Source organism: Castor canadensis, chromosome 18 (assembly GCF_047511655.1).
Source record: "Castor canadensis chromosome 18, mCasCan1.hap1v2, whole genome shotgun sequence".
Lineage (NCBI taxonomy): Eukaryota > Metazoa > Chordata > Mammalia > Rodentia > Castoridae > Castor > Castor canadensis.
This window is the reverse complement of record NC_133403.1, coordinates 7,065,217-7,077,776: the sequence shown is the minus strand read 5'-3', so window position 1 is coordinate 7,077,776 and position 12,560 is coordinate 7,065,217. Positions and strand designations below refer to the sequence as shown.

Here is a 12,560-nt window from a genome sequence, read left to right as displayed (position 1 = left end):
ATACCTACCTGAAAATATTCCTTGATAAATGTAAAAGATTTAAAATATCAGTGCCACAAGTTTTACTTTTAGGTCATGAATTGAAAACATTTCTTCATTGATATGGGTATCTTTGGGATCAACTAAAAACTCAATAAAGGCACTTTCTTTTTTGGGGGTAAATATTGTAGAAGTAATATATATATATATATGGCACAAGGAAACTCACCAAAACCTATGAAAATGAGAGGGGAGAAGGCGGAAGGATAAGAAAGAGTAATAAAAATGGGCGAACTGGGTCAAAGCACATCATAAGCAAGTTGCAAATATCACAGTAAAATCATTTTGTATAGTTAATTTATGCCAATAAAAATTAAATTAAAAAGAAAGGCACAAAATTTTCATTAGATGGGCAATTGGCTTTAAATTTATTTGAAAAAACACTCCTTATAATTTTTTAAACATTTCCCATGATTTTCTAATAATATTTCATCACTGAAACAGTAATTATTTTGTCATCTTTCTATTTGAATTTTTTTTGGGTTTTGGTGCAAGAATCCAAGTTGTTTTAAAACTGGCTAAAGTTACAAACTCATGTTAACTTTATGGTGGCTGTTTATTTCTGATATCAGACACCGAATTTTACTGATTTTTAAACAACCAAGTACAAATTTTTTTTATCAAATTCACTATATAGTTAAAAATTCTTCAATATTGTTCACATTACAATCCTTGAAATTTTAGTATATTCAACAAATATCTCTGCTGTAGTGTGATGCATAAACAGTTTATTCTTTAGAGGAATTGACCTTTTTGTTTTTATGAAACAACTCCTTTGCACCTGGTTGTATTCTTTGCTTTAAACTCTAAATGTAAATGCCAAATCAGGTGCTTACACTATCTGTCATTCTAGACTCAAGGAAGACTTGAGACTAGAAGCCCCAGTGAGTCAAAATCTGTACTTTCTTATTAAATTAAAACTTTTTTTTACTAGCCACAGATTAATTCATAACTAAAACTCTAATTACCTTCTATTTTAATTTTTGTAAAATTTTGGGGTAAAAAGCACTTACAACTTAGCTGACCTTTGATGTAAACAAGGATGTAGTCCTCTTTTAGGATTGGTCCAGTCTCTCTGCCTCTTCACAGGACACTGGGATATGGGAAGCAAGTTTTGTGTTGAGTGCCAACCTGCTTACTGTGTACATGCCACCTGGTGGGCAATTTTGTATAGAACACCTTGAGCCTTAAGTATATTTGATGCCGTGTGGCTCCCTCTAGTGATAAAATATTTCATCCTGGGGTTTTATGGTAACGACGCTATTTCATTTTTGATGAAGTGATTTTTGATGCAGTGACTACCACTACTGTCTTTATAAGGAATCAGACTTGGAGCTTGTTAGCTGAGGGGCCACAGCAATCAACCTGTGTCTATGGTCACAGGTGCTGACTCTGATTTCCTTAGCAGTGGGTCAGGTTTGGGCTGCTGCTGAGAATATTCAAGGTATGTTCATTCCTGGTCTCTAGTTAGTTCAGCGAGCCTGACCTGTCTGAGGTCCAGAATGAGCAACATGTTTTGGCAGTGCTGGAGTTTGAACTCAGGGCTTCATGCTTGCTAAGCAGACACTGTATTGCTTAAGTCACACCTTCAGCTTTTTAAAAATGTTTTCCTTCGGCTATTTTGGGGTAAGATCTCACTTTTTGCCTGAGCCGATCTGGACTGTTATCCTCCCATTTTATCTTTCCAGCTGTAGGTGGGCTGACAGGCATATACTACCACATCAAACTTTTTTCCACAGACGTGACGTCGCCCAAACTTTTTTTTTTCCAGGGATGGCTTGGAATTGCGATCCTCCTGATCACACTCCTAAGTAGCTTGGGATGACAAGCATGAGCATCATTGTTTTGGACTGCTGCAGTGAACTCAACAGATTTTGGTGGTAGTTATACAGGATATATCAGGGTCATCTTAATTTAGTCTTTTTGCCATTTTACTGGTCAGCTGAGAGAGGACCAAGAGAGAGCCTGGCTTTGCATCTTATGTTACAATGAGATCTTAAAAGGACAGGAAGAATCAGTGTCCCTCCTTTGTTGGGGCTCCTACTAATGCAGATCTTTTTATCTCCATCCCAATGAGCAGTAGGGGATCACCTAAATAATTTGAATCCAGCTCCTCTTTTACTTTTTACTTTTGGTGGATCTGGGGTTTGAACTCAGTGATTCATGCTTGCAAAACAAGTACTGTACCTCTTGAGCCACACCTCCAAGTTCCCACACCTGGCTTCATTTATTGTTTCTTTCCTTCTAAATTTATTTTATTTTTCCCATTTTTATTAAAATATATTCATTGTACATAGGGGATTCATTGTGACAATTCTAATAGCCTTATGTGTCCATTGGCTAGATTGTCCCCCACCACCTTTATGCAAACACCTCCCCTCTGCGTTAAAGCAACCACAAGACATTTCATCATTCTACTTCCTACATGTCTAGGAAGCCCATCAACCATATTCCTTCACCTTCATCTCCTCCATTTGCCCATTCCCCTTCCCACAAGTCCTGCCCAACTCACTGTACCTATTTCACACTTCTCTATTTCATTACTTCCAATGTCAATGTTCAAAAGGGTTTCTCAGTGTTTCCAGCTGTGAATATACTATACTTTGTTCAACCCCTTCCATTACTCTCCTTTAGCCCTTTCCTCCCACCCCCATTATTCAGCAGCTTTCACTATGTACTATTAAATACTCTACCTGAACAGATGTATTTCAGTATTGTTGACTCTATCTTTCTCTTTGCCTTTTCTTCCTCCCCCAAGTTCCATAGGTTAGTTCCACTATGATAAACATGTTCTGCATATAATTTTGTATATGATCATGTTTGGTTTTGTGTATATACTTTTCTTTTGAATCTCTTTTTCCACATATGAGAGAAAATATGAGGCTTTTATCTAAACTTGGTATGCTTCCCTTAACATGGTATCCTCCAATTCCATCCATTTACCTGTAGCCCACATGCTTTCATTCTTCCTTATGGCTGAATAAAGCTCCATTGTGGAGAAGTAGATAGATGGATAGACAGATAGATAGACAGATCATATTTTCTCAAACCCATTCATCAGTTGTGGGGCATCTGGGTTGTTTGCATGGCGTGGCTATTATAAATAGGGCTGCAATAAACATTGATGTGCAAGTGTCTCTAATGTATGTGCTCAGCAGTGGTATCACTGTATCATATGACAGTTCTATTTTTAACTTTTTAAGGACTCTCCATACTGCTTTCCATAATGGTTGTGCTAATTTACATTCCTATGAGCAATGTACAAGGGTTACTGTTTTACTTCATCCTCACAACATTTGTTATTTTTGGTGCTTTTGATCATAGCCATTCTAATTGGGTGAGATGAAATCTTAATGTAGTTGTGATTTCCATTATTTTATGGCCAGGAAAGTTAATCACTTCATGTATTTATGAGCCATTTGTACCTCTTTCTTTGAAAATTCCCTATTCAATTCATGTGCATATTTCTTCATTGAGTTGTTGATTCTTTGGGGGTTGAGTTTTTTGAGATCACTGTAGATATTGGATCTCTGTCCCTTATCAGATGAATAGCTGGCAAAGATTTTCTCCCATTCTTTGAACAGTCTCTTAAGTTTAGTGACTGTTCCTTTTGCTGTGCAGAAGCTTTTTCATTTGATACATTTCCATTTGTTCATCCTTTCTCTTACTTGCTGAGCTATTGTTGTGCTATTTAGGAAGTTGCTGCTTAGGACTACACACTGCAGTGTATTTCCTACTACATATGATAGTTGTTTCCAAATTTTAGGGCTTATATTAAGGTCATTAATTCACTTTCACTTATTTGTACAGGGTTAGTGACATGGATCTAGTTTCAGTTTTCTGCATGAAGATACCCAGTTTTCCCAGCAACATTTGTTGAAGAGGCTGTATTTTCTCTGTTGTGTATTTTGGGTGCCTTTGTGAAAAACCATGTGGCATAGTTGTATGGCTTCATATCTGGACCTTCTATTCTGTTCCATTGGTCTTCAGGTCTGTTTCTGTTCCAGTACCATGCTGTTTTTTATTGCTGTCTCTGTAGTATAGTTTGAAGTCAGGAATTGTGATACCTCCAGTGTTGCTCTTTTTGGTCAGTATTTCCTTGGCTCTTCCAGGTATTTTGTGTTTCCATAAAAAATCTAGGGTTGATTTTTCAACCTCTGTGATAAATGTCATTGAAATTTTGATGTGGATTGTGTTGAAGATGTAGATTGCTTTGGTAATATAGTCGTTTTCATAATATTGATTCTACCAATCCATGATCATGGGAGATTGTTCCATATTCTGTAGCCTTCTTTGGTTTCTTTCTTTAGTGGTATATAGTTTTCATTGTACAGGTCTTTTACTTCCTTTGTTAAGTTTATTCCCAGGTATTTTTTTGAGGCTATTGTAAATGGAACTGTTTTCCTATTTTCTTTCTCATTCTGTTCATTTTTGGTATATAGAATTCCTACTGATTTCTGTAAATTGATTTTGTATCCTGCTACTTTGCTGAAGGTGTTTTTGAGGTCTAGGAGATTTTTGGTGGTTTTTGGGGATAGTTGGGTAGAATATCATGTCAGCTGAAATAATAATAATAGTTTAAATTCTTTTTACCCATTTGGATTCCTTTTATTTCTTCTTCCTGTCTTTTTATTCCAGCTAGGAATTCCAGGACTATTTTGTTTTGTTTTTGTTTTTTTAGCAGAGGAAGATCAACTTTTATTAAAACTGCTTGCATACAAAATATATTGCACTATAACCAAACAAATGTCAACATAAAATCCAATCTGTTGTCGTTATTATGTACAGAGAATATTGCCCAAGAGCAGTTACATTACAAGGTCATTCTACCTTGGTTAATTATCTACAGTATTTTAAACCAAACAGTTTACAGATGATGTGTGCAAGGTACTAATTTCTGTTTTCAAATGCTATACATTACCAGACTAAATAGCTAGAAATCAACCTTAATGTTTGGCAATACCTTTTAAAAGACTTTAATATTTGTGAAATCATGTGCAGTTTGTTGCCATTTTATATGCTTATTTGTATGCAAGGAAAAGTAACTGTAAACAGAAAATTCAAAGAAACAAACTCACAAAATACATCAGAAGCAGAACCTCAGTTTGTATTGCTCTGTACAGATTCAGTGGTACCCCTACTTGGGAGTTATTTTTTTTTTAAGAAAAATATAACATCTTAGGAGTGAAGGTCCTTCACATATTTTTCCTCAATAAATTTCATTCATTAAAAAAAGAAAGACTTAGAACCAAAACCAAAACCCAACACATCGAAACAAAAAAGGAAAAACAGTATTGTTAACCAATACTAGTATGCTTTTCAATTCTGCTTATACATTAGACTTTATATTTCAAAGTTTACAAAACATTTAACCTGCTTCCAATGTTTCTTAGACAAAGTACCTGTACTTCACAGGGTAATTACATGTACATGAAAACAACTTTCCTATCTCCTCAAAGTAAGGTTGAACTTAAAATATGAAAAACATCACAAAATCTGAGGAGGACAAAATTTAAAAAACGGTTCTCAGTTAAAATTAGTCATCAGGCCAAAGAGCAGGCACATCCTACTAACATTCAACTGGGAAGATTTGTTCCTAGCTGAAGACATTTTAGCCTCTCAGATGAAAAGATAGTTATTTCTTCTGTCTGTACAGAAAAATTACACATCCCTTTCAGTAACATTGTCAAATTTCAGTGCAACAAAAGAAAAACAAAAAACAAGTCTTATTCTTTATACTGCCTAACCTGATGTTTATGTAAGGAAAACAATATGAAAAGCATGCATTCTTCTATAAAGTACTAATGTTCAACAGGGTTTGCTACATCTTTAACATTTAGTGTTTCTCTGACTTATCGTCCCTGAACTCTGCATCCAAATTTCCTACCTGCAAATATATAAAAAAAGGCACAGATCATACAACATTTTTTTGTTAATGAAAATGACAAATGTCACATTACACACATTTCAAGGTCCACTAAAATACTGGAGAAGTGGACCAAAACATAAACTGACACAGGACATGAAATGACACACCGTTTCATGAAGACTCCTATATGAGATTGAAAAGAGAAGTCTGCTGTGATTACCATAAATGATACTTATTCAGAAAAAACTGAAATGTACTAGTGAGTTATCACCCAATGCAGGAAAATGGTCCAAATTAATAAAGAATATCACTGCTCAGTAATTTATAAAACAAAAACCTGCCATGAAGTGCTAAGAACACTTAAAAACAATGTTTCAAATTTCAAGATCGTTTTGTTTAAGTCTGAAAATTTGTTGCTTATGGCCAATAACAGAACAAATTCTTAGCAAAATTTGTGTTCATTTCATGCCCTGTGCCATCTTGCCTACTATTTGTCTTTGGCCTAACAAAGTTTTCTAATATGGAATAACAATTACAGAAATGGTATAGGAAATACAACTTCGGAATTATGCAGTTTAGGGTACTCCGTTCACAAGTGGTTGTTCACCATCCATGCTGTCTGGCTTTTCTTTCTTCTGGTTTCGGTCTTTACCCGTGCTCAGCCGATTACCTTCACTGGAAGCATTCTGTAATGTTTTAGTATGGACACTCCTTTCATTATTGCAGTCAACTCTGAAGTGACCCGTCAGTTGTTCTTCCTTTAGCCTCTCTTGGATTACGTGGACGATTGTCTGTTCGGGAGTGATCGTCATTTCCTTTGAAGCCTCCTCCTCGTCCTCTTCCTCTGTCTCCTCTGCGCAGGAAGCTCTCTCTCTCTTCCTCTATTGGAGCTAATGACCAATCACTGAGTTCATCTCTGTGGTCAGATTCTGTTTCAGAAGCATTTGATGCTTCAGAATTAGTTCCTGAAGTATATCCAGGACCGCATCTGCCGTGCCCCCTATTTCTGTAAGGTCTACTACCTCCACCCATTCCTTGACCATCATCAGTCACATAGCCTTTTTCCTTACCTGTATGATTTGCTGGTGGTCTAGAACTAGCTCCAATCTGTTGCAACTGCTCATCAATTTGTAATCTCTCCAGACGCAACTGGTCTACTTCCTTTAAGTAGTTCAGGTGATAATCCAAAAGAACAGTGGCATTAGCAATGCTGTCTTTTGTTCCCACAAAAACAAATGGTACCATACCCCTCTGGACTTTTGTACTGTTAGGTTCAGAAAAATGGGCACTGTTTTCCTTTATATCTATATGCTTTTTTTCTTCAGAGGAATTAGATCCAACTCTTGAATTACTGGCAGGCAGGGAATTTGGTGTCATAATTTCCTCTTTTTGTGGGACACTTTTTTCATTTTCGGCCTCGATCCTCACCCTCACAACTCCTGACTTGTCTACAATCTCCTGAATTAGTTTTGCATTTTTTCCTATTACTTTACCTACTATGTTCCTTGGAACTTGTATGACATCTCCAGCAAACTCAAGAAAGCTTCTACCCTTCTTCACTGCATCCTGATCCTCTCCATAAATATGAAATGTGCAGGTATCTTCATCTAGAACAATAGCAGTGACCCCATGTACTTTTCTGGCTTGCTGAATATTAGCACCATGAGAACCAATAGCTAGACCCATCAGATCTTCTCGTACGATAAACTGTTCATGAAACCTCGAGGCAAACTGCCTTGAACTCTCCAGTTGCTTACTGGTTTCTTCATTTCTCAGCATCAGAGACAATTTAGTTTGCAGACTCCGAAAGTGCATGTCAATCAACATATGTGCTCGCTTTGAAGTGACTTCATTGATGGACAAAATGACAAGCTGATAATTTTCTGGATCATAAGTCACAGAAAAGGCACCAACTGCCTTTTTAAAGTCCTTATGTGCTGATTCTTTGGCACACATTTGTCTTAAGTCTTCTGGCACCTCCAATTTGATCTTATGGAAAGTATCTTTTGTTGCAGGTTTGTTGGGATTAACTGATCGTAGTCACTCAATTGTGACAATTTCATTGTATGTAGCATCACATGCTGCATATTCTGTTACATAAAGCTCACCCTTTATCATCTTCACTTTAGCTAACCACCAACAACGGCTCTTTTTCATTTGCTCTGGAATAAACCTCAACTTCATCACTTTCACTGATATCTTTATCGTAACCTACAGGTGGTGGGAATATCACATCATGGAATGGAATCTGCCTTTCTGGCTGCCATTTATTTTCAAATGCAACTGTTATTGAATCTTCATGAACATTCTTTACAAATGCCTTGTAGAAAGCACCATTGGAGCCCCACACTTCCACCACCAGCTCTTTCATCTTCTCCTCAACCCTGCTGGAGCTGGGAGCCCGCCCCCGAAAGGTGGGCTGCAGGTGCTCTAGGCTGAGCTGCCGCCCACGCTAGCAGAGAGTAGAGAGAGTGGACTCTAACTTTAGAAGAAATGGTTGCAGATTTTCCCCATTTAGTAAATTAATGGATATAGGCTTGTCATATATATGCTTTATTATGTTGCAGTACATTCCTTCTATTCCTACTTTCATCAGAACTTTTAACATGAAAACATGCTGAATTTTGTCAAAGGCTTTTCCTTCATCTATTGAGATGATCATGTGGGTTTTTCTGTGCTTCTGTTAATATGTTATATTACATTTAGTAATTTGCATATGTTGAACCATCCCTGAATCCATGGGATGAAATTGACTTGATCATGGTGTATGATCTTTTTCTTGGTGTTAATTAGGTTTGCCAGCAGTTAATTGAGAAATTTTGCATCTAATTTCATTAAAGAAATTGATCTATAATTTTCTTTTGTTGTTATTTGTCTTTGTCCTGTTTTGGAATAAGTGTAATACTGGCTTCACAGGATGATTTCAGCAGTGTTCCTTCCCTTTCTTTTACATGGAAAAGACTGAGGAATGTTGGTTTCAGTTCTTTAAAGGTCTGGTAGAGTGCAGCAGTGAATCTGTCATGTCCTGGACTTCTCCTTTTTGGGAAATGCTAATGCTGCGTCAATTACATTACTTGTTATAGATATAGTTAGGGAATTTATATCCTCTTGGTATAAAATATGATCTATTTTGGAAAAAGTTCCATGGACTGGTGAGAAGAATGTATATTGTGCTGTTGTAGGATAGGATACTTTATAGAGGTCTGTTAGGTCCATTTTGATCTAGGTCATTCAATTCTAGAGTTTCTTTGTTGATTGTTCTGCCTGGATGACATATCTATTGGTGATCCAGGAGTATTGAAGTCTCCCATCACCACCGCAATGGGGTCTGCCTGTGTTTCTAAGTTCAGTAGTGTATGTTAAATGAAGTTGGGTACACTGACATTGGGCACATATAAATTAACAATTGTTATTTCTTCTTGATGTATTGCCACTTTTATTAATGTGTGGTGGCCTTCTTTGTCTCTCCTGACTGACTTAGGTTTGAATTCTATTTTATCTGATATAAATATCAGATAAGTATCCTGCCTGTATTCAGGGTCCATTAGTTTGGTAGTTCTTTTTCTACCATTTTACCCTAAGACAATATTTGTTTGTGTTGATAATGTAGGTCTCTTGTAGACAACAAATTTTTGGGTTTTCCTTTTTAATCCAGTTTGTTAATCCATGTCTTTTGATGGGGGAGTTGAGGCCATTAATATTCAGTGTTAATACTGAGAGGTATGTGATGATTCCTTTCATTTAGTTGTTTTTGTTGTATAGGGGTTTGTGTGTGTAGAGCTAATTCTATACTGCTCTCTAATTACTTGTCAGTTCTTCTCTTGAGATTTCATAATTCCATCATTTCAAGCTATGTTTATTTTCATCATTTGTGTGTAGGATTACTTTGAGAATCTTCTGTAGTGTGAATTAGAGTTCATGCAGTGTTTTAGGTTCTGTTTATTTTGGTAGGTTTTTATTCCATCTTCAATATTAATGACAGTTTTGCTGGTAGAATACCTGGGATTGAATTTTTTTTCAGTTCTGGAAATAACTTATTTCTTTTATATGTTATTTTTCTTCTCTCTCTCTCTCTTTCTCTCTCTCCCCCTCATAGCCTTCCTTATTCTTGCCTTATTTTCTCTGCTCATTGTTTTAACTATACTATGCTGTGAAGAGGTTCTATTTTGGTCATGTCTATTTTGTGTCCAATAGGCCTCCTCTACCTGGATGGAAATCTCTTTCTTCAGATTTGTGGAGTTTTCTGCTATTCTTTTGTTGAATATATTTCCTCTGCCTTTTGCTTGCACTTCTTCTCCTTTGTACTTGCATACTCCTTTTGCAAGGAAAGATTCCTTTAATATTTATTTTGTCTCAGAGCCCTGAAATTCTGTCTTTTACTTGTTCCTGTATTCTGGAGTGGATTTCAATTTTATTTATTTTGATTTACAGAATTTTTTCTTTCCATGGTTTTTCTTTTTGATTCTTTTATGTTTGAGAACTTCCATATCTTTGTTAACATCCTCTTTCATATCTTGTACTTCCTTCTTTTTTGTTTTTCTTTTTTTGTAACTTCTTTGCTTTTGTTTTGATGTTTATTGAAATCCTCTTGTAGTTCATTTAGTTGTTTCTGTGACTTCTAATGTATTATATCTGTAGACTCTTGAGATTCATTGTGTTTTTTTCATATGTCCTCTTTAAGCTCCTCTGTAAGCTCATTAGTCATTTTTATCATCATTCTTCTTACCTCAGCAACTGAGGATACATACCATTCACTGTGCACCACATCCTCTGATGTGTGATTTTTAACCTTTTGAGGAGTCATATTCCCCTGCATTCATTTATACCCCTTGTATCTACCTTGAGATTTGCTTATGTGTTGTTGATTGATTAGTTTGTTGGGGGTTTTACTCACCTGTTTTCTTTACCTTGACATAATTCCTATGCTCTTGCTAGCTTACTTGTTAGCTAAGTTGTTGTATCATTTCTGTTCACTGACTTGGAGGTATAACTCAGAAATTAAAAATTCAGGAATTCAGTGCTGAAACAGTTATTTACATAATATATAAAACCTTTGATAATATTATCCATAAACAGCAGGTATTGGGAAAATAGCAGCTGTTTGCTTGGAGATTGATACTTAGGTAATGAAAATGATGGGGATACAATAGGGAGAATAGGTATGAGGTGTGAGGGCTACGAAGTAATAATCCCCTGGGGATTATTATAGGGATTGCATAAGTAAAGGAAGGATGGGAATAATGTGTAAAGTTGGTATAATAGACTACTTGGTTAGTGGTTTGTGTGGAGGAAATGGGGCAGTGGAGTGAAAAGTAGGGGGAGAAGAAAATAAGGAGATCGATAGAAAAGAAGAAAGAACAAAACTGAGTGAGCAAGAAGAAAGTAAAACAAGAGAGGGCTAAATAAATTAAAATTTCAGCAGAATAGAAGAAGGACATAAGTAACAAAAATATGTATTTATTGTCCAAATTTCTTCCTTGTTCTGCAGAGGAGTGGGTTTCCTCTGAGTTCAATGAGTGCACTGGGTGCTTCCCCCTGATTTCTAATCCTGGTGCTTTACCTTCTGATAAGCACTTTCTCTTGCTCTCTGACCCTCCTTTTGGGTTTATATGCTGGACTGTGTGGCAAACAATGGGGCCTCTGTCTGCCAGACAGGTTTTAGGGATGGGGGGGTTCCACTGAGGGTGTTTAAGCTCAGGGTGTTTCTGGGGGTTTGGGCCATCAGGATCAGTTTGTTTTTGCAAGCAGGTTCTGAAGCAGTCCCATGAGGAGCTGATGTATGAGCAGTAGCCATTCCTTCCTACCTGCTGGCAAGCCTGGGAGCTGAGTCCAGCTGTTTGATTGAATGCTCTTCTCAGGAAAGGCTGTTAGTTTCAGCTCATTACCAGTTTCTCCAATAAGGTAGAATGTATTTATTTTCCCCAGGCTGCAGCTGGGCTACCCCTCCTCCACACAGGCTGGTCAATCCAACACTTCATGAAGAAAGCAGGTGGGGCTGTCCCTTCATCACCAGGCAGAGCTAGAAATTTCCCTCCATTTATTTGGCCAACAGCTTTACTCATGAGGGGTGCAGTCTGCCCACAAACTATGCTGGGCTATATGGTTTCCTCTAGAGCAGATGGTGTGGCATGCTCACCTGAAGTTGTTGTAGTTAGAGATCAGCAGCCCTAGTTGTAGGGAGGTGGCAGTCAGTGGTTCCGTGTCCATGAATTTTGATGGGTCCAGAACAACCCAGTTGCTTTTAGAATTTGTTCTGCAGTTCTCTGAATTGAGTGCTTGTTCTTCTGAAAGGAAAAAAGAAAAGTGGGGGTTCTTACTGCTTTCCTCATACTCTAGGTTCTTCTACGTGGTCTGTGATTTGCTTGACTTTGCCACCAGGTGTCGCTGCCTACTCGTAGAGGAAGGTGATGATTGTTTCTTGGACTGCACAATAAAAGAACATGACAGCTGCAAAGAGCGGGCTCAGTGGTGTGCTACAGGCTGCTTGCACCAGCTCTTGAGAACTGATGACTAAGGGCATGTTTTCCAAACTTTGTGAACAGGGTAGCAAATTGGCAAATGCTACAAACTAGGGCTCTCCAACTCCTACACATTTTGATCTGGTTGTTAAATATTTACCAGCACACAGTGGGCATAGTGACCATTCAGTCAC

General features: G+C 37.2%; 1 pseudogene; it reads right to left on the bottom strand.

The window, feature by feature from the left end:
* Positions 1 to 6,374: 6,374 nt before the first annotated feature.
* Positions 6,375 to 8,279, bottom strand: LOC109700869 (fragile X messenger ribonucleoprotein 1 pseudogene; annotated as a pseudogene).
* Between the last annotated feature and the right edge of the window lie 4,281 nt (positions 8,280 to 12,560).